Here is a 19,154-nt window from a genome sequence, read left to right as displayed (position 1 = left end):
GTTTGATTGCCCTTGCTTGCTTGTTTAGAGAACCTCCTCAATCGTTCAGTAGAAATTTGGAACCTTCGGTTCCCGTAACCAAGTTTTTATTTCTCACTCATGACCTCACTAATCATTTAGCACTAGTTTTGCGTGACCTTGCTAATCGTTTGCACCGATTTGGCATGATGTCACCAATCATTTATCACTAATTTTGCGTGACCTTGCAAATCATTTTTCACCAATTTGGCATGAGCTCGCTAATTTTTTAACACTAGTTTGGCATGACCTCACCAATTTCTTAAGGGTTATCTCACCAATTCCTTTGACGCACTGGCAAGGTCTTACATTTTACTTTGGTGATTTATATCGTGATTAGCGACTTTATCACCTCTTTCTTTTGAGAATAAAAGTATGGTTCTGACCTCCCTTTCATGTCCTTAGTTTGAGACGATCATTGGAGGGGTCGGCGACCTATCGTCACCGTCTTACCATTATCACTGCTAGTGATGGTCCATCTCCAGCTTCACGATATGGGCGTCATTTTCTTCAGTGAAGGCTTTGGGAAGCAATATTGATTCTAACAATGCCTTTCTTTGAGAACTGATCTTAATGATGTATTATTTCAGAGGTGATCTTAACGATGCTCTATTTCAGAAGTGATATTTTAGTGACTCAAAGATTGGCAAGCGCTTTAGGAAAAGGTCTTACAAACTCATTAATGAGGGCCCATTTTACGAAGCGATCTTTATTGGCGACATCCTTAAGAGGGGATCTTTTTAACAACTCCAAGATGAGTGATCCCTTTAAGGAGGGATTTTACCAAATAATCATGAGAGATTGCATTATGAAGAGATATTTTAGAGACGAACTTTAAGAAGTGATCTCTTTTTACCTTATAGATGAGCAATCCCCTTAGAAAGAGATCTTATTGAATCGTGATAAGCGACCACTTTAAGAAGCGATATCTGATAGCGGTCACCTAAAAAGAAATCTATGATAGTGATCACCTTTAGAAGCAATCTTATTATGAAAATCATAGATGAGCATTCCCTTTAAGAAACTCTCTTACTAACTCTTCACAAGCGACGCCTTTAAGAAGCAAGCTTTACAATGACCATCTGAAGAGTCGATCTTATTACACGACCCATAGATGAACGGTCACTTTAAGAAGGCATCTTACTGACTCGTCATGAGTGATCATTTTAAGAATCGAACTTTATGGTAACCACCTTAAAGGTGATCTTCTTACATGACCCATAGGTGAGCAATCCCTTTAAGAAGGGTTCTTACCAACTCATCATGGGCAATCACTTAAAGAGGCAACCTTTGTTGTGACCACCTTAAGAGGAGATCTTCTTGGAGACCACCTAAAGAGACGATATTATTGGCAACCGCCATAAGAGGTAATCTTGTTGGCAACCAACTTAAAGGGAAATCTTATTAGCAACCTTTTCGAAAAGAGATCCTACCAACTCATCAATGAGTGGTTGCTTTAAGAATCGATATTTTTTGGCGACCCTTTTAAGAGGTTATCTTCGGAGGGGTGCTTTAGGAAGCGACCTTTGATAGGCTACTTTGTCCTTCATAACTATGCTTATAGTTTACCAAAGCGGGTGACTCTTATTATTGAATTTGCATCTCTTATTTTGACTTAAATAGGCTTTGAGACCTTATACATATTCTATTGACCAGTCCCTCTATTTCAAGTGTCATATTTATTGGCTTCACCAATTTATTTGGGGTGGGATCACCATTGATTTAGTTGCAATACTTTGATTGTCCTCTCCAATTTATTTGGGGTGGCGTCACTAATTATATAGTTGTAATGCTTTGATTGACCTCACCAATTTCTTTAAGGTGGAATCACTAATTTCTTGACACTCTGGCGAGACCTTATGCTTTAATTTTTGCAAATTCTCCCCATGATAGGTGGTTGAGTCACACTTGGGGGAGAGTGAACTTACACCACCTATCTAGATAGATTCAGGATGAAACTGCCAATATATAAATTCATAAAAGAAAGCAAGTGCAAACCGTTGATTGAAATGCAATCCAGGACGGGAAAAGAAACACCACTTGTAGATTCAATAATGGGGAAGACACTCCATAAGGCATATACACGAGAAGTATCGCTGTCAAAATTCTGTATTTCCTAGCCCACCATTGATGCTTGAAGCTTTTTCTAAGAGGAAAGAGAATTGGGAATGAAAAAGCCTTTGAAATTCTCAAGGTACTTTCTTAATGAATTTCTTGGAGAGAACTTGTGATCTTTGAGAGCTAGAGAGTGTTGAAAAGTGTCATCAAGGCTTTACAACTCTAAAATACCGTTTTTATAATGTAGGCATTGTCATTAAGTCGAACTAATAGGATTAAAGCTTTTAAATACATCATTTTGGAACCAAAAGAACATAATTCAAATCCTTATGCTTAACCCTCACTTGGATTAGGTTTTACGCCTTGTGACGACATGTCGCCACCTGGGTTGCGACATTTAACCTTCCCCATGCCTAGGGTTCCCAAAATCACCTTTAATAACCTTGAAATTATTCCAAACTTTTAGGGTAAGTGTAATTACCTCATTGTATCACTATGGACCTATAAACTTTAATTATTAATACCTACAATAAAAACTCATATTTTCACTCCATCTTAAGTGAAAATCATTAAGTATTTTACACCACCTAGTGTAATACTACTCAACATTTATGTTTAACCAATCTCAAAACTCCTCCACTTAGTTAAATATAATCCTCTCTTCTTAACTCAAACATAATTGGTGCATAAGGCGGAGTATCTTTTGATTAGAACCTTTTCTTAGTGAAAATATTACAAAGCCTTATTGAAATCATTAGTTGCTTAAAAGCTTGAACCAAGTATTCCCATGATAACATTGGTGTTATGTCACACACCTTTATTTGATCGTTCATTTTCTCACTTTTCTCACTTAGAACTAGCCCGACCATGTGCTCATCCATACACGAACTTTATAGGGAGATCTCTGAGTTCATATAGGTGAAGCTCTTACAAAATATTTGCTACAATTATAGATGCTTGTTTCATTAAACTGAACTTCATTAAAAACCTTAGGCTTAACCCTCACTCAGTAGCGACCAACACTAACCATCTTGGATGGGACTCTCAATTGTTTAGTGTTGAAAACTATCCACTTATCAATGAATTGTTCTTACCCATTAAACACATCCCCTTGAGGTTTACAAGTTTTGAGTTGGGCAGTCATCATTGGTCAATCTCTTATTTTATGAGTTTCAGTCCCATCGCTCTAGATCTAGAATATATTAACCTTCTCACAAAAGGTTTTGTAAATGGACTCGCAAAGTTTTCATTAGTCTTCACATATTAGATAGATATGATTCCAACTTGAATCAATTGTCTCACATACTCATGTCTTAGACTTATTTTTCTAGACCTCTCATTATACACACTACTGTATGCTCTTGCAAGAGTATTCTAACTATCACAATGTATCGAGATCATCGATACAATATCCGTGGTAAAAGAAATTTCCAACATGAGATCCCTAGGCCACTCGGCCTCTTCGTCAGCTCCCGCTAGAGCTATAAATTCAGCGTCCATAGTATAGTGTGATATACAAGTTTGTTTCTTATAACCCTAAGAAATAACACCTCCACCAAAAGAAAATACCAACTGGTGGTTGAGTGATTGCCTCCTACACTTGATATCTAACTTGCATCGAAATATCCCTAAAGAATTTTAGGAAATTTTGATTAATGGAGGCTAACATATTTGGCATGCTTAAGATACCCTAGGATTCTTTCAATAGCTTTCCAATGCTCAATACATGGATTTCTAATAAATCTACTAAGTTTACTATTTGTATATGCAATGTTCGCTCTGGTACAATGAGTGATGTACATTATACTTCATATTTCTCTTGCATATTTAAGTTGAGCCACTAGTCATCCTTCATTCTTTTCAAGCTTTATGTTTGAATCGAATGGTGTATTTGACTCTTTGATTTTGAGATGACTTAATTTGTGAAGCACTTTCTCAACATTGTGGGCTTGGCTCAAAACATATCCCTCATTATTTCTTCTAAGTTTGATACCAGGAATGGCATCTACCTCTCCAAGGTCATCCATTTTGAAAGTAGAAGATAGAAACCTATTTGCTTCTATACTATCCCTTTCATGTCATTACTCAAAATATACATATCATCAACATAAAGACACACTAGTATAACATAGACATCACAAGTTTTAGAATATAAACACTTTTCTGCATTATTGTGTCTAAACCCATCCAAAACAATGGCTTTATCACACTTCTCATACCATTGTTTTGGTGCTTGTTTTAAACCATATAATGATTTAACAAGTCTACTGTAACGACTCAAATTTTGAAGACTCAATAATGCAGAAATATAAATGTTTTCATTTAACAAAATGTCTCAAAAACCCGTATAAAAAATCTTTTTAAAAAGTCGTATGACCATACTTAACATTTAATACAAAAATATTTTATGAATAGTAAAATGAGCCTAGTTTAAGAAAACAACATAACATTTCCAAAACAAAACAGCTTCCCATAAATGTTGGTCCACATGTACACTTGCAAGGTAGACTCCAGCGCTCACTTCTCTTCCTTGCCCTTATTCTTACCTACAGCAGGAAACAACTAGGTAATCAAAAATGCTTAGTAAGTTCAACTTTAAAAACAAAAGCATGTAGAGAAGACAGGTGGTCATTGACCAAGTTACTGTCCACAGATAACAATAGCTCACAAAAATTAGGGCTCCGGATCCATCCGGACCCTACGCAATCAATTTCAAGAACGCAAAAGCATCCTAACAAACATATGGTAATGCCTGAGAACGAATAAAAAACTATTTCTTATAAACAGATAAATCCCTACACTCAAAAAATCCCAAAGTAAGCAAATATATATATATAACAATATAATTCGAGACCAACATAAATATAACACGCCCTCCAACATAAATGTTAATATATAAGAGAGAACCGAGTCTCAACACTAAGATCTAGCCAATAAATATCCCCATCAAGGGTAACTATCGCGTTACCTAGGGCATCGCTACTTATCCAAGAGTAAATCCCTCACAAGGGTAACCATCAAGTTACCTAGGGCATCACTACTTATCAAAGAGTATAATCAAAGTAACACGGTTTTACATAGACTTCTATGTTAATAAGTTGTGTTGGTGAGCAGTTTCCCCTAGGGTGTTCAGCCTCACTCAAACTTGGCAACCCCTAGTATCTCTAGGCACTCTCACTAAATGGCCAATATTCACGGCTACGATCCGGGAATAACTTATCAGAGCACTTGCTCAGGTTCTAACCATTCACTGATTAAGTAAGCATGAGGGCCCCTAGGTCCCATTCATTTTTGGCGCCCCTAGGTTTAAACAAGTAATCCTCACCTCTTAGCCACTTTTTGCGGTAATGAACAGAACATAATAAAATCAAGCAATGTGACGGGGATCAGCCGTCTAGGATATGACGGATATCTACCGTTCATATTTTCTAAATCAGCATCCACTAGACTAACGTCTCTAAGCAAACTTTCTACGAAAATGTATATATGTGCATGTGTCTCTAGACTAACATAGAATGCAACAGTCGTTTCATGTTGCAGCCACACAATAGAAGTTGACTTACTGGGAGTCCTTTTCTCTCAGAAAGATTTCACCCTCCAATGTATAATCCTGATATGCTTAGCCAATATCGTAATTATCCATACAGTGTACTCCGATTAATTATGGCACTTCATAATTCATTATTATTATTTTGGGCAGTTTGGTCATTTTAAAAATCATTTGTAAGGATCAAAGATCCTTATTTGGTTTGAAACCCATTAAGGAAATTCATACAAATATATTTGAGACTAAACCCTAAGTCTCGGGGAGACCTACCCAATGGTCTCGATACCTAGGCTCGGGTATAACAATAGTATTTTCCCACAATCCGCTAAAAATCTTATTCTTTAAAAGTTCTGCTATTAACCCGTACTTTCAACAGTCGGTAAAATATATAAAAGATTTTAGCTGGTATTATATCCCGAAAATACTAATTAAATTCCTTAATTATTTTTCAAGAAAATAAATTCTTAATTTTTCTTTTATTTTTCTTAAGGTTTTAATATCTAAAAACCATTTTAAGAAAATTCCCTAATTTATCTTAATTAGAAAAACTGTTAAAATTTTCCCATCTTGACTAGTTAATTTTTCCGAAGTCAATTAATCAAGTTTACTTACTAGAGAAATAATTCACTTAATTATTTTATCAAAATATAGGGCTCCTCTTTTAATTTATTAACTCAATAATAAATTAATTCTTTTATTTTTAGAAAGAATAAAAATTATTTAATAAAAATAATTCTCGCTAATCTCAAAGTGATATTTTAGGTCAAAATTATTTTAACACTTACCAAGTTTTTATCTTACAATAAGCACAATTGTACTTTTTACCTTAAGTTCCAAAATCTCATTCTTACACTAAGTGTGAAAACCTCATTTTTCACATTTTTAACTACATATTTGTTAGGTCATAACTTGAAATTTACTTACCCAATTATTACTAAAATTTTCCAATTCCATTTTTGGTATGCCATTTATGTCATTGTAAAATTTTAGGTCAAAAGGAACATTTTTTATTGGTGAAAATATTTTCCAAACAATGAGGTAAAAATTATCTTATTTTCAAGTCCTTATTTTTTTTTCCAAACTTTGACACTTAATAACTTTCAAACCGTTCTGTATTTTGTTACCAAATTTTACAGTGGAATACAAGGTTATGTCAAGATTATTTTCACCAAATTTTAGAAAAAAAATTGATTCATTTGCCCTATACAGTGGCTGTCCAAACTTGGTCCCGAAATTAAGAATACGAAAAAACAGTTTTTTACCTAAACTTCGAAATAGCATAACTCACTTATTTTTAAACATTTTTTAGTGTTTCAAAAACTCAATTTTATGTACTCAATATCAACAACATCACAGTACAATTAAATTTTACAAAATCAATATACAATGGATGCTTGACCCCTTGGACTTCTATTTTGTTTTAGGGTTCTCACCAAAACCCTTTGGGATTTTGGTCCTTATTTTCAAAAATCAACACACAAGCATCATAAAAATTATAGAGCAACTACCATGGCCTTATTACATCACCAATAAGAAACTTTAAGCATTAACTATACAAAATAATGCTTAAAAATAAAAACCATACAATAACAACCATAAAATGTAAACTTTTTACCTCTTGTTGTTCTTGCTCTAGGATTTTGATGTTCCTACTAGCTTTGAGTCCTTAAAAACTCTTTCCACACCTTAACAAACTCCCCCCAACAATATAGATAGTTAGCTATTGAAAGACCTATGGTTAAAAACTTTACAAAGTCAAGTTTTTTGAAACTTTACCTTAGGGAAACCCTTCCTATACCAAAGCATAATGCTTCCAAGCCTTCTTAGTGTTCTTAAGGTTGAAGATGAAGAGAAAACTTGAGAGAGAGTTTTCAAAAAAAGATGAGAGTGAAAGTGAGAGAGAGTGGTCGGTTTGGGGGGTTAGAAGGGTTTAGACTTCTCTAAAATATCATAAAAACACTTGAGTGTTTTACTATCCACTTGCCTATTTACCCTAATATTTAAGAAATGGGATTAAAATTATTTAATTTGGTCTACCCAGTATTTTTCCCTCACATGGTCGGCCACCCTTTTATTTTTATATGTGATTATATATGTATATATATATATTTATATATAAAGGTTAATAAATATTTCCTAAGAAGAAAAACTGAATTTCACTTCCTATAACATTTTTCACTCTTATTAAGTTTAAAAAACTTAACACATGATAATTAAATTAAATATCTCTCACATTTAATTTAATTAACACATAATAAATTTTAACCTAGGGTCCATTCATGGAATAAAATTCCCTCATTCGGTAAAATTAAGCATTTAACACAAAATGCCCTAGAATTTCCATTTTCCCTTGGTTTATTATATTTGATCAAACTTTAATTTTTATGAACTTATTTTATGCCCAAAATATGTTTTCCATACTTTTTCATTTTATTTTCTGAGATTTTTACCCGATCAAGGTTTTTGTGTCGGTCCAAGACCGAAAGTCTTATCTTGACTTTTAAACACAAAATTCAAAATTTGGCTAGCAATAACTCATGGAAATAAAATCCAAAAAAATATAATATTATTTAAAATAATATTCTTAACTCGGGGAAAAAAACCTGACCCGAGTCGTTTCAAGGTACCCGGAACGCAGGACGTTACATCTACACACTTTATGTTCATTTCTTTTGAGAACAAAATCATTTGGTTGTTCCATATAGACCTCATGTTCAAGGTCTCCATTTAAGAGTGTCGTATCGGCATCGATTTAATGAACATGAAGGTTATCTATATATGATAAGGAATATAACAATCTAATAGAAGATGTCCTTGCTACTAGTGCATATGTATCAAAATGATAAATTCCTTCCTTTTATAAAAATCTTTGCCTACTAATCTTGCCCTAAACGTTTGCATGGTGCCATCGTTATGATACTTCTTTCGAAACACCCATTTGCACCCTATTAGTTTTTAACATTTTAGAAGGTCTACCAATTCTCATGTGTGGTTTTACATAATTGAATCCATCTCATCATTTATTGCATCCTTCCAAAAAGTGGAGTCTCTTGAAGACATAGCTTCTTTCAAAGTTTTGGGATCATCTCAACTTGAGAACATTTCTTAGTTGATCCCAACTCTTTAAGTCTCTTCTTCTTGGAATTGTAGGTTGCTCATCAACTTTTATAGAGGTCTCCTCTTGAGACTCTATTAGATAAATAAGTTCTTTAGAGTTATTGTTATCACATAACATGTCTTCAAAGAACTCAACTTCTCTTGATTTAATCATTACATTAGACTCCAAATCTAATAATCTACAAGGTTTGCTATTAGAGGCATAGCCAAAAAAAGCAAATCTTATAGCTCTAGGACCCAACTTGTTCATTTTATGATATGTGCTTTTGTAGTAAGCAAGGAAGCCCCACACTTTATGTAATACCTGGTTTATTTTATATTATTTTTGTATTTTATTTTTCATTGGTGAGAAAATTTCTTAGAAAGAGAATTTATTTATTTTGAATAAATAAATTAGCTAGCTAAACAAATATAATTTAGAGATATTATATTTCTTAGTCTTTACATAGAAATAAAGACTGTAATGCATTTATTATGTAGATTTTAGTTCAAGGATAGAATTGTGGTTTAGTTACTTACTTTTTATTTGTTTTATAAGTTAATTACTTATTATTAGAGGGAACTTTTGAAGATATTCTGGGGTATTAATAAAGGTGATTTCGGCCAAGCATAGAAAAGGAAAGTTTGACCATCAAATATTTTCTTCTTTGTTGAGATTTTGTCTTGTGAATAAATTGGTAAGCAATAGAACGAACCTTGAATAAATATAAAGAAAAGGGGGATCATTAGAAACTTGTCATTTTAGGGTCAATTAGCATTAAAATTAATTAATGAAGGAATTTCCACCTTCCTTTTTGGTGGTACATGCCCAAGAGAGGTAGAGAGAAACAGAAACAGAAACTAAATCAATTAAGGATATGTTTTCCATTTATGGATTTAATTATCATTATGTATGATTGAAGACTGATTGGAAAATTATCATTATGATGATTTGGGAAATTAATGGTGAATTAATTGCTTGAGGGAAACCTAGCCTATAAATAAGACCATATAGTCATCTTTGTGTGTGTCTATTGAAATCAAGAGAGATAGAGAGGGAGAGTGTGGTGTGAGGAAGAGGAAGAGAAAGAGAACGAAATCAAGGAAAAATGGTTGTGAGTATATTGATTTATGTTAGATTTATTCTTCTCACATCTCCATCTAATGTAGAATATGATTATGTTTAGGAAAGCATGTTCAAAGGGAGATATCATAGTTAGGGTTCGGCAACTACAAGGAGAGGTAAGATTCTTGACTCTTTGATATTCAAAGTTGTTAGATGCATGATTAAGGTTACAAAATAAGGGTATTCAATGCTGTAAATAGAATGATGGGGAAAGGGATATGTATGTTATAATCTAGACAATGATAATGAATATATTGAAATATTGAAGGTAAATTTTGGTCTAGGGTTTGATATGATGCCACGTTTGCATGTCCCAGGAAAATAGATCTTAACGTCAACTTTTATGTCCCTTTGAGGACATAGCTTCTTTGAAAGAATTGGAACCATCTTCTATTTGAACTACTATCGGATATTTCCATGTAACTTCTTCATTATTTCCTTCTACTAGATATAGTGTCTCTACATGAGAGAACTTTTCACTTTATCCCAGGTATTTAAGCCTATCTTTTTCAAGGCAATAAAGGTTGCTCACCAACAATTTTAGAAGTCTCATCTTTAGGCTCTCTAAGTTGAATAACTTAATCTCTCTCAATTCAATTATGATATTATAATCCAAGTCTAACAATCTATACGCTTTGTTATTTCAGGCATAGCCTACAAATGCACATCTTATAGCAAGACACCCGCACACTTTAAGATAACCAATGATATGACATGCAGATATATTGTTACTTGTAATTGGAATACAATTCAAAATATAACATGCACATAACAAGACCTTACCCCACAAATTAAAAATTAATTTTGAATGTAATAGCATAGCATTAATCATTTATCAACAGATGTTCTATTTTTCCTTTCCACTATACCATTTTCTTGTTGAGTATATGACGTAGTACATTCATGTATTATTCCATACTCTTCCCAAAATAAGTTGAAATCATTTGTAAAATATTCACCACCCCTATCAATTCTAAATACTTTTATTTTTCTTTCTAATTGATTTTCAACTTCCACTTTATAAGCTTTATAGACATTAAAAGATTTATCTTTGTTCTTAAGAAAATAAACATATGTGAACCTAGAGCAGTCATCTATAAAAGTAATAAAATATCTACTTCCTTCTCTAGTTAACATATCATTTAGTTCACATAAATCACTATGTATCAAATCTACCAAGTTAGAATTTCTATTAACACTTGGAAAATGTTTCTTAACCATTTTAGATTTTACACATCGTTAACACTTATCATGCTCTACATTATCACAATTAATTAATCCATATTTAATAGTCCTTTTAATTGTGCTAAAACCTATATGTGCAAGTCTAACATGTCATAAAGTAATAGAATTTGAGTCAAGCATATAACAAGAAGTAGAAATTTTATTGTTCTAATCACTAATTGAGGTACAGAGTTTAAACATGCATTCACAAGCATATCCCTTCCCCACAAAAATGTTCCTCTTTGTCAAAGTAAGCTTGCTGAAATCTGTCACAACCTTGATTCCCAACTTACCAAGAAAATTGCCACTAACAAGGTTTCTTTTCATTTCTGGTTAATACAATACATTTCTGAGTAGAACCTTCTTGTCGGAAGTGATGAATCAATTAGTAGTTCCCTTTCCTTTAACCTTGGACCTTTTCTCGTTGCTCATTTGGATTTCATGCGCTTCCTTTGAAGTTTTAAAGGTCTTGAATATAGATCTATCATAAGTAGCACAGTAATGACCCACCTTTTACCTTTCCATGTATGGCATTAATCTCACTTAGTGTTGCCACTAATTCTTCTTTGGTTGAATTCACCTTAGGCTCATTACTGTGGCTCCTCTTGAACCTACAATCCCTTGCAAAATGACTATTCTTGCCACACACAAAGTAAGGTCTTTTGGAACTCTTAAATTGACCTTCATTCCTCTTAGGTCCCAAGGGTTTGTAATCCTTGCCTTTAGGCTTCCCAATTCCTTTACCTTATTGTTGTTGGGATGTTTAGCCACCACATTGGTCTTAGAAGTCTCTCCATTAGACTATTTCACATTCTTATCTCTAGAACGAGATTCTTCCTCAATCCTCAAGTGTTTGAGAATTTCCTCGAAGGAAATCTCTCCATTTTTGTGAATGATTTTCTTTTTATAGCCCCTCCAAGATGGAGGCAGCTTGACTATGATAGCATCAACACAGAATTGTTCTGACAATACAATATTAATCATAGATAACTTATTTAAAGTAATTTGCAATTCATGTATTTGGGGTAGAAGGGGTTTCACATCATAAAACTTAAATTCCATATATTGAGTAATAAGGAATTTCTTTGTACCTTCTTCTTCTGATTTGTATTTATTCTTCAATGCCTCCCAAATCTCCTTAGCGGTCTTTGTGTTGGTGTAGCGATTATACAACCAGTCTGAGAGAACATTGAGAATGTGACCCATAAAAATTAGTTCATCTTCTTCACTTTCATTCCTTCTTTTGATGTCTTCTTTAGTGTCATCTTCTTTGGTGGGTTCTATGACCAATAGATCCTTGTTTAGGATGTAGAGCACCATGAGAGTAGTTAGCAAAAACCTAACCTGGTCTTGCTAACTCACAAAGTTAGTTCCATCCAATCTATCCAACCCAACACAATCTTGTCCATTAATTTCAAAAGCCAAAATCGAAGATGATTCTTCCATGATGATGCATCTAAAAAAATATAGAGTTTTATTTTTGAGAGAGAGGGAGATTACACCACCATAATAATAAGAATCTACACACAATAACACTTGATAGAGTCCAACAAATAATTGAGGTAGAGATATACAAACCCTAGCAGTAGAACAAAACCTTTGTCCTTCTTGTAATCTTCAAAACCCTTATTAGAAGACCACTTGAGACCTTTGATGGAGATAATCAAACACAAGACTTATACATGAGATGTATCGTTGTCCAAATTATCTATTTCCTAGCCCTTAGCAGATGCTTGAGTCTTTATCTAGTAGGAAAGGGAATAGGGATTGAACAAGCCTTGAAATTCATAAAAGACATGCACTTTCTTTGAGAATTTCTTTGAGAAAATATATAATCTTGTGAGCTAGAGAGAGAGAGAGAGAGAGGGGTTTGAGAGAGAATTGAAGGAGTGATCAAGCCTATCAAAACTCTAAGAGAATGATTTTAAAGTGTAGGCACAATAATTAATTCCAACCAATAGGGTTAGAGCTTTTGAGCACATAATTTTGAGCTTAAAACACATGTTTGTATGGACACATTAGGCGACACATCGCGTGTCGATAGGTGATGCATCGCCTGCCAGGCGATTCATCCCTTACTAGCAGGCAATGCATCACCTGCTGTGAATTGCCAAAACCCTAAGCTTTTTGGAAATGCATCGTTTGGTGTGAATCACTAAAACCCTAAGGTTTTAGGCAATGCATCTCCTCCAAAGAGGCGATGCAATGCTACTTAGGCAGGTCCAACTTATCAAAAGTGACCTTAAACACCTCCAAATAGTCCAAATAAATTTAGGCATTTGTTGCGAATTTTTTAGCTACACAAGTATACGTAATCGCAGATGTAATAAAATTTGCTAATTCCAATTATCGTCCCACGGAGACATAATTATCAATTACCAACAATTAATCTTTAGTGTCTATTTGGCTAATGAAATTTCTAGTTTGTAAAATCTAAAAGTAAAAACATAAGCGAATGTAAAATGCAAGAGTAAACAAATAAAAACAACACAAAAATTAAATCAAGAATAAAGACAATTTGTGATTTCAACCCCATCAACTTTCCACTCTACCATTAACTAATGCAAGATTAACAATTGTTCTCCATATTGAGATAGCAAGTTGTCAAAAACATTTTATAGTCAAGTTACGAATTATAAAATTCATCCTAAGTGAGAATTTTCAATATTTCTATGATAAACTCAACATTTACGAAGCATTAATATCAATAAAACAATCATGATACTCTCGTTCAAGATTGAGTTTATGTGAATTCAATTAAAGCATGTCCAAACCTCACTTTTCAGATTTTGATTCAAATTCAAGAAAATTATGAAAAATGATGGTCAATCAATTCTCATACAATAAGCATAAATTGAAAGGACCTTGATAATGGAAGAAGAAAACCAAACTTCGCATTAGGTCATAGCAAAGGTTCAAGTGATTCAATTGAAAACCCTAATACTAGAATTAGTTCATCAACATAGCAAAGAAATTCCTAATACCAAAGTTGAGCATAAAGAAAATTAAAGAAGAAGAAAAAGAATTGTACATTCAATCTTTGAAATTGCTCCCAAAATGTTCTTCTTACCTCCACGTCATCCAAAAACAGAGCAAAAATTGTACTCAGCCTCCCCTCTATAAACAACACTAATGACTTTTTATGAAAAGACCTTTTTACCCCACTGAAAATTCTTGTTTTCGATGTTCGTACGGACAATAGCGCAAGAGCGCTTTTTTAATTGTGCTAAGGCACTTAGAAAATTGCAAAAGATCTTCGAAACTCTACATCGCAGGGGCGCTTGGGAAGCGGCATTGTTGCGCTTCTTCCTAGGCGAAATCTCTTCTCTATAATTTCGTAGCGCAGAGGCACTACCGCATAGTGCTGGTGCGTTTCAACAGCTAACTTTAATATTCAATAAACTTCCAAAAATTGCTCCAAAAAACTCCAACACAACCAATCAACAAGCCTCGAGGCCACAATCACCTAAAAATGACAAAATTCAACATTCTATTGAACAATTTTCTTCTTGTTTCACTCAATCTCATATGTCAGAATAATAAAACCTGAAAGAAAAAGAAACTAGCTTAATTATGTACAAAATAAACTTAATTTCCTCAAAATTTCCCTAAAATAAACACAATAAATCGAGTCGAAAACTCTTTTATCAAACATCCCCAAACTTAATACTTACTCACCCTCTAGTAAAGAAGAACTAAACAATGCTCAAAACATACCACAAACAAACAAACAACAACACATCAAGTTAAAAACAACAAATCAAGAAAATGTCATGTTCATATAGCTTTCAGAGACTCAACCATAACTGCCATCCAGATTTTCAACCAAAATATTTTCCCAACTTACTCAAGTCCAAACTGAGAAAAGCTCTCCTAGCCATGATGAATAAATATCTTGCATTTGAATTACTTTATACACATTGAATTCTTATCACAAAACCAATTTCATAATCATATGCTTGCATTACTTACTACTTTCCACTAATGTAGACAATACATGCTCAAGAATCAAGAGGACTTTTAAACCTTATAATGAACGGCTTAGGTAAAGGTAGATGAAATGTCATTTTAAGCACAAAATTACCACACGCATACAAACCAAACAAACCAATCTTATAATAAACTTACAAAGCCCAAAAACATTCCCAACTTTCCTATTCATTCTTTTTTTGAGAGAAAATTCATACACATAATTTTATTATTTATTTTTCTATTTTTTTTATATAAAGATACTACGCTCCCTCAAAATTATTTCTTTGTATTTTAAATTGGACTGTAGTTCATTTTCCATATTTTTCTTCTCTTTTTCTCTCAATCTTTTTATATTTCTATTGACAACCCTTTCAAATACATACCCCATTACTAGCCAATCCCCCAATTCATTGGTGTATGCTTATGGTACATTCAAAGGAAAGGTAATTTTCAATAGTTCAAATAGGCTCAACATTGGTGTCAAACAATAAAAAGAATTTGATTAATCTAAAAATGGGTAACTAGGGTTTACTTAATAAAGGTTGGCTTGAAAGGCTCAAATGTTGCAAAGAAAATTGCCCAAATCATTTTCCTAAGCACGCATCATCTAGGATTTCGCCTCAAATAGTAAGCAAGCGAGTTCTAAGATATTTGCAACTTTTCACAAACAAAATTCAGCGAGCATAAATGCTTTTCAACTACAAGGTATTTATTTAGAAATAATGATTAAGCTCTTAAATATTTATAAGGACCTAAGTAAACTAAGAAAGTATTCCAGTGAAGCACATGAATTTAAATGGCTTTTGTTTTCATCCAACTATACAAACAATCCATTCAATTATTCTCATTGACTTATCATTGTCAACTTGATTCAACAAACACAACACTCTAAACATCCTAGACACCCCAACATAATAATTAAAATACTTAACAAGATACAAGAAAAAACTAGAACACAAACACAACTAATACAAACAATGTAATATGTTAACAAAACTAAAGTAAATCTCCTCCCCCAAACTTAAGATAAACATTGTCCACAATGTTTGAAATGAAAATAGGGTGAAGGAAACTTACAGGGAAACCAATGCGGGTCAAAAGGGTGGGAGTGGTGGGGGTGGTGGGGGTGGTAGGTATGGATGAAACTTAGATGGTAGGGTAAAAGGAACAGAGTCCTCATTGTGATGTAACGACTATCTATTGACCATAGCATTCAGCTGATCCACATGAGTAATATCATACTCACTCCTCTGGGCCATGAAATTTTGCAAACCCTAGTTTTGGTCAATCTGATATTGATTCTGTTGCATAAGAAAGTCTAGCCGATCATGCATGTACTGCATGTTTGGATCAATTGGACCTCCAATAGCTAGGAAGGTAGGATCGATATGCATAGGATCAGTCGATGGTATTTCAGCATTACCTTCTTGGACTCTGTTATCCCTTCTACCTGTTCTTTGAGCTCTAAGGCGAGGCAGAGGTGCTACAACGGGATCAAGATATTTTGCCACTATCCCCCTAGTAATTGGATTGGCAACATCGGTGGGAATGCCAGTATTATACTGAAGCCATCATATTTTTGACATAAACCAGTAATGAAGGTGCCATGCCCCAAACCACCACTGGTACTTCCACGAGATGTGTACTTGATACTGTTTAAAATGGCTCACCCAATATCTATAGACAACCCTTTCATCAAGGCATAAACAATGAGAATACGATCACGCGTAATATCTGAAGTGTGCATCACTTGAAGAAAACGACAATAAAAAAAGTATGTCCATGCACGGGCTTCCTTGTTCAGTTGACATAATGGCATGGCTCGGGGCATACCATTTGAGAGAATCCATGGAACCCTTGGGAATAGACTTTAGTAGTCATATCCTCATAATCAATATATCGTTTGTTGAATTGATAATATTGATCCTCCTCTTTCGACAAAGTTGGTGTCCCCTAAAGAGTATTAATCACTTCACGAGAGAATGGTACTTGAATTCCCCAAACAAAAACTTTATAGTGTCTTGCCTCTGAAAAATTAGCGTAAAATTAATAGAATAGAAATGTATTAACTCCAGTCCACTATTCCCCAAAAAAATTATCCCATCCTCGTCATGCAATATGAGCCCAAATAGTCTCATATATCGGATCATAATATGTCTCATCTAGAAACTACATATCCCTTTCAGAAATCACAGACTTGCAACACAACCTTTCATAAATCTCCTCTGTCTCTTTACAAATAAATATGTTTGTATCATAATCTGAAGGAGGTGGTATTTGTTCTCTCTGTGCTCTAGAATTGGAGGCCTTATTTTGATTCCTCGTTTTAGGCCCCATTTTCCCCAATCACAATTTGATTACACTAATTAATACCAAAGATCCACAACCAAACACAAAATCCCCTAAGAAAAATTTAGCAACAGCCTCCCCTGAATTTTCTCAATACAGTATAATCAAAACCAAAATCACAACCCAGAATTTCAACTCACCACCATATCGTAAAAAATACCATTGTTTCTCACCCAAAATTGCATATATGTATTGCATAATGAAAAAATCCTTTAATAAATGGTGAAAAAATATTTACTTGAGTAGAAAATGGCATGAATGCTTTTAGTTTCTTTCAATACCCATGAAATAGAAAATCACCATCTTGAATTTCATATCAAGAACTCAAATTAGGATTTTAGGGTTTTGAATGAGAAAAAAGAGTGTGAGGAGGATGAAGGGAAAGATTTGGTGAAGAAGTTTGAAGATATGGGATTTGGATGGAATATTTGGAAGTTTTTATGGAGGAATGGGGTCGATTGAATGGTGATTATGGAGGTTTCGAGATAGGTATGGTTCCAGCAGAGAGAGAGAGAGAGAGCAGGAGTGAAGAAGAAAGTGGGTGAGAAAAGTCAGAAAAAAATGTGCTAAAACCCCATTTTACTGATCTTGGTCTAACATAGCGAAAGGGCGCAATTGGTATAGTGCAGGGGCGCTAGGAATTTTTTTTCTTTCTTTTCTCTCACTTTGCCATAGCAGGGGCACGTCCAACATAGTGCAGGGGCGCTATGTCCTGGGACATTTTTGTAGCTCTCTGTGTTGTCGAGCGCAGGGTCACTAGTGCCCCAAAATTGTGGGTTCTCCTCTGACTTCGCCAACGCATGGGCGCTTAATCACGGCGCCTATAAGCTAGTCCCTTGTGGCAAATGTTTCACTTCTTCTATCTCTCTTTTTTTTCTTTTTCTTTTTTATGTTTTAACAATTTCAAATTACAATCTAAAATCTTAAAAAAAATTAATTCAAAATAGAAATAGTCAAAATAGAAAAATTAAAATAAAACTAAAACATGAAAATTGTCCAAAACTTAAACAAAAAATTACAAAAAAATTAAAAGGATTGGGATGCCTCCTAATGGTGCTGTCCTTAACGTCATTTAGCTTGACGTTGAACTCCTCTTCAGATGGGCTTCAAGAGGATTATTGACTTGGCTTGATCAATGGGATCCCCCAAGTATGGCTTTACACACTGCCCATTCACTTTGAACATTTTGCCATTTTTATTTTTTCAGTTCCACTGCTCCATAAGGAAATACTCTTACCACAATATTAGGTATAGACCATCTTGACTTTAGCTTTCCCAGAAAAAGCTTTAGCCGTGAATTGAAAAGAAGTACTTCCTCTCCATGTTGCATTTCCTTTCGAACGAGGTTCTTATCATGCCAACTGTTATTTCTTTCTTTGTATATCTTGGCATTCTCATATGCCATATTTAGAAATTCCTCGAACTCATTTAACTGCAGCAACCTCTTCTCACCTGCAGCTACCATATCAATGTTTAACTTTCTCATTGCCAGTATGCTCGATGCTCTAGTTCCACTGGTAGATGACATCCCTTCCCAAAAACCAACCTGTAAGGTGACATACCAATGGGTGTTTTAAAAGCTGTTTTATAGGCCCAAAGTGCATCATCGAGCTTTTTAGACCAGTCCTTCTGCAAACTTTGCACCATTTTCTCTAAAATGGTCTTCACTTCCCTATTCAAAATTTTTGCTAGGCCATTAATCTGAGGACGATAAGGCAAAGCAGTTTGGTGATGAACTCCATATCTAGACAGCAACACATCAAA

This window comes from Humulus lupulus, chromosome 3 (assembly GCF_963169125.1).
Source record: "Humulus lupulus chromosome 3, drHumLupu1.1, whole genome shotgun sequence".
NCBI lineage: Eukaryota > Viridiplantae > Streptophyta > Magnoliopsida > Rosales > Cannabaceae > Humulus > Humulus lupulus.
The sequence above is the reverse complement of the archived record's forward strand: the minus strand, read 5'-3'. Positions refer to the sequence as shown.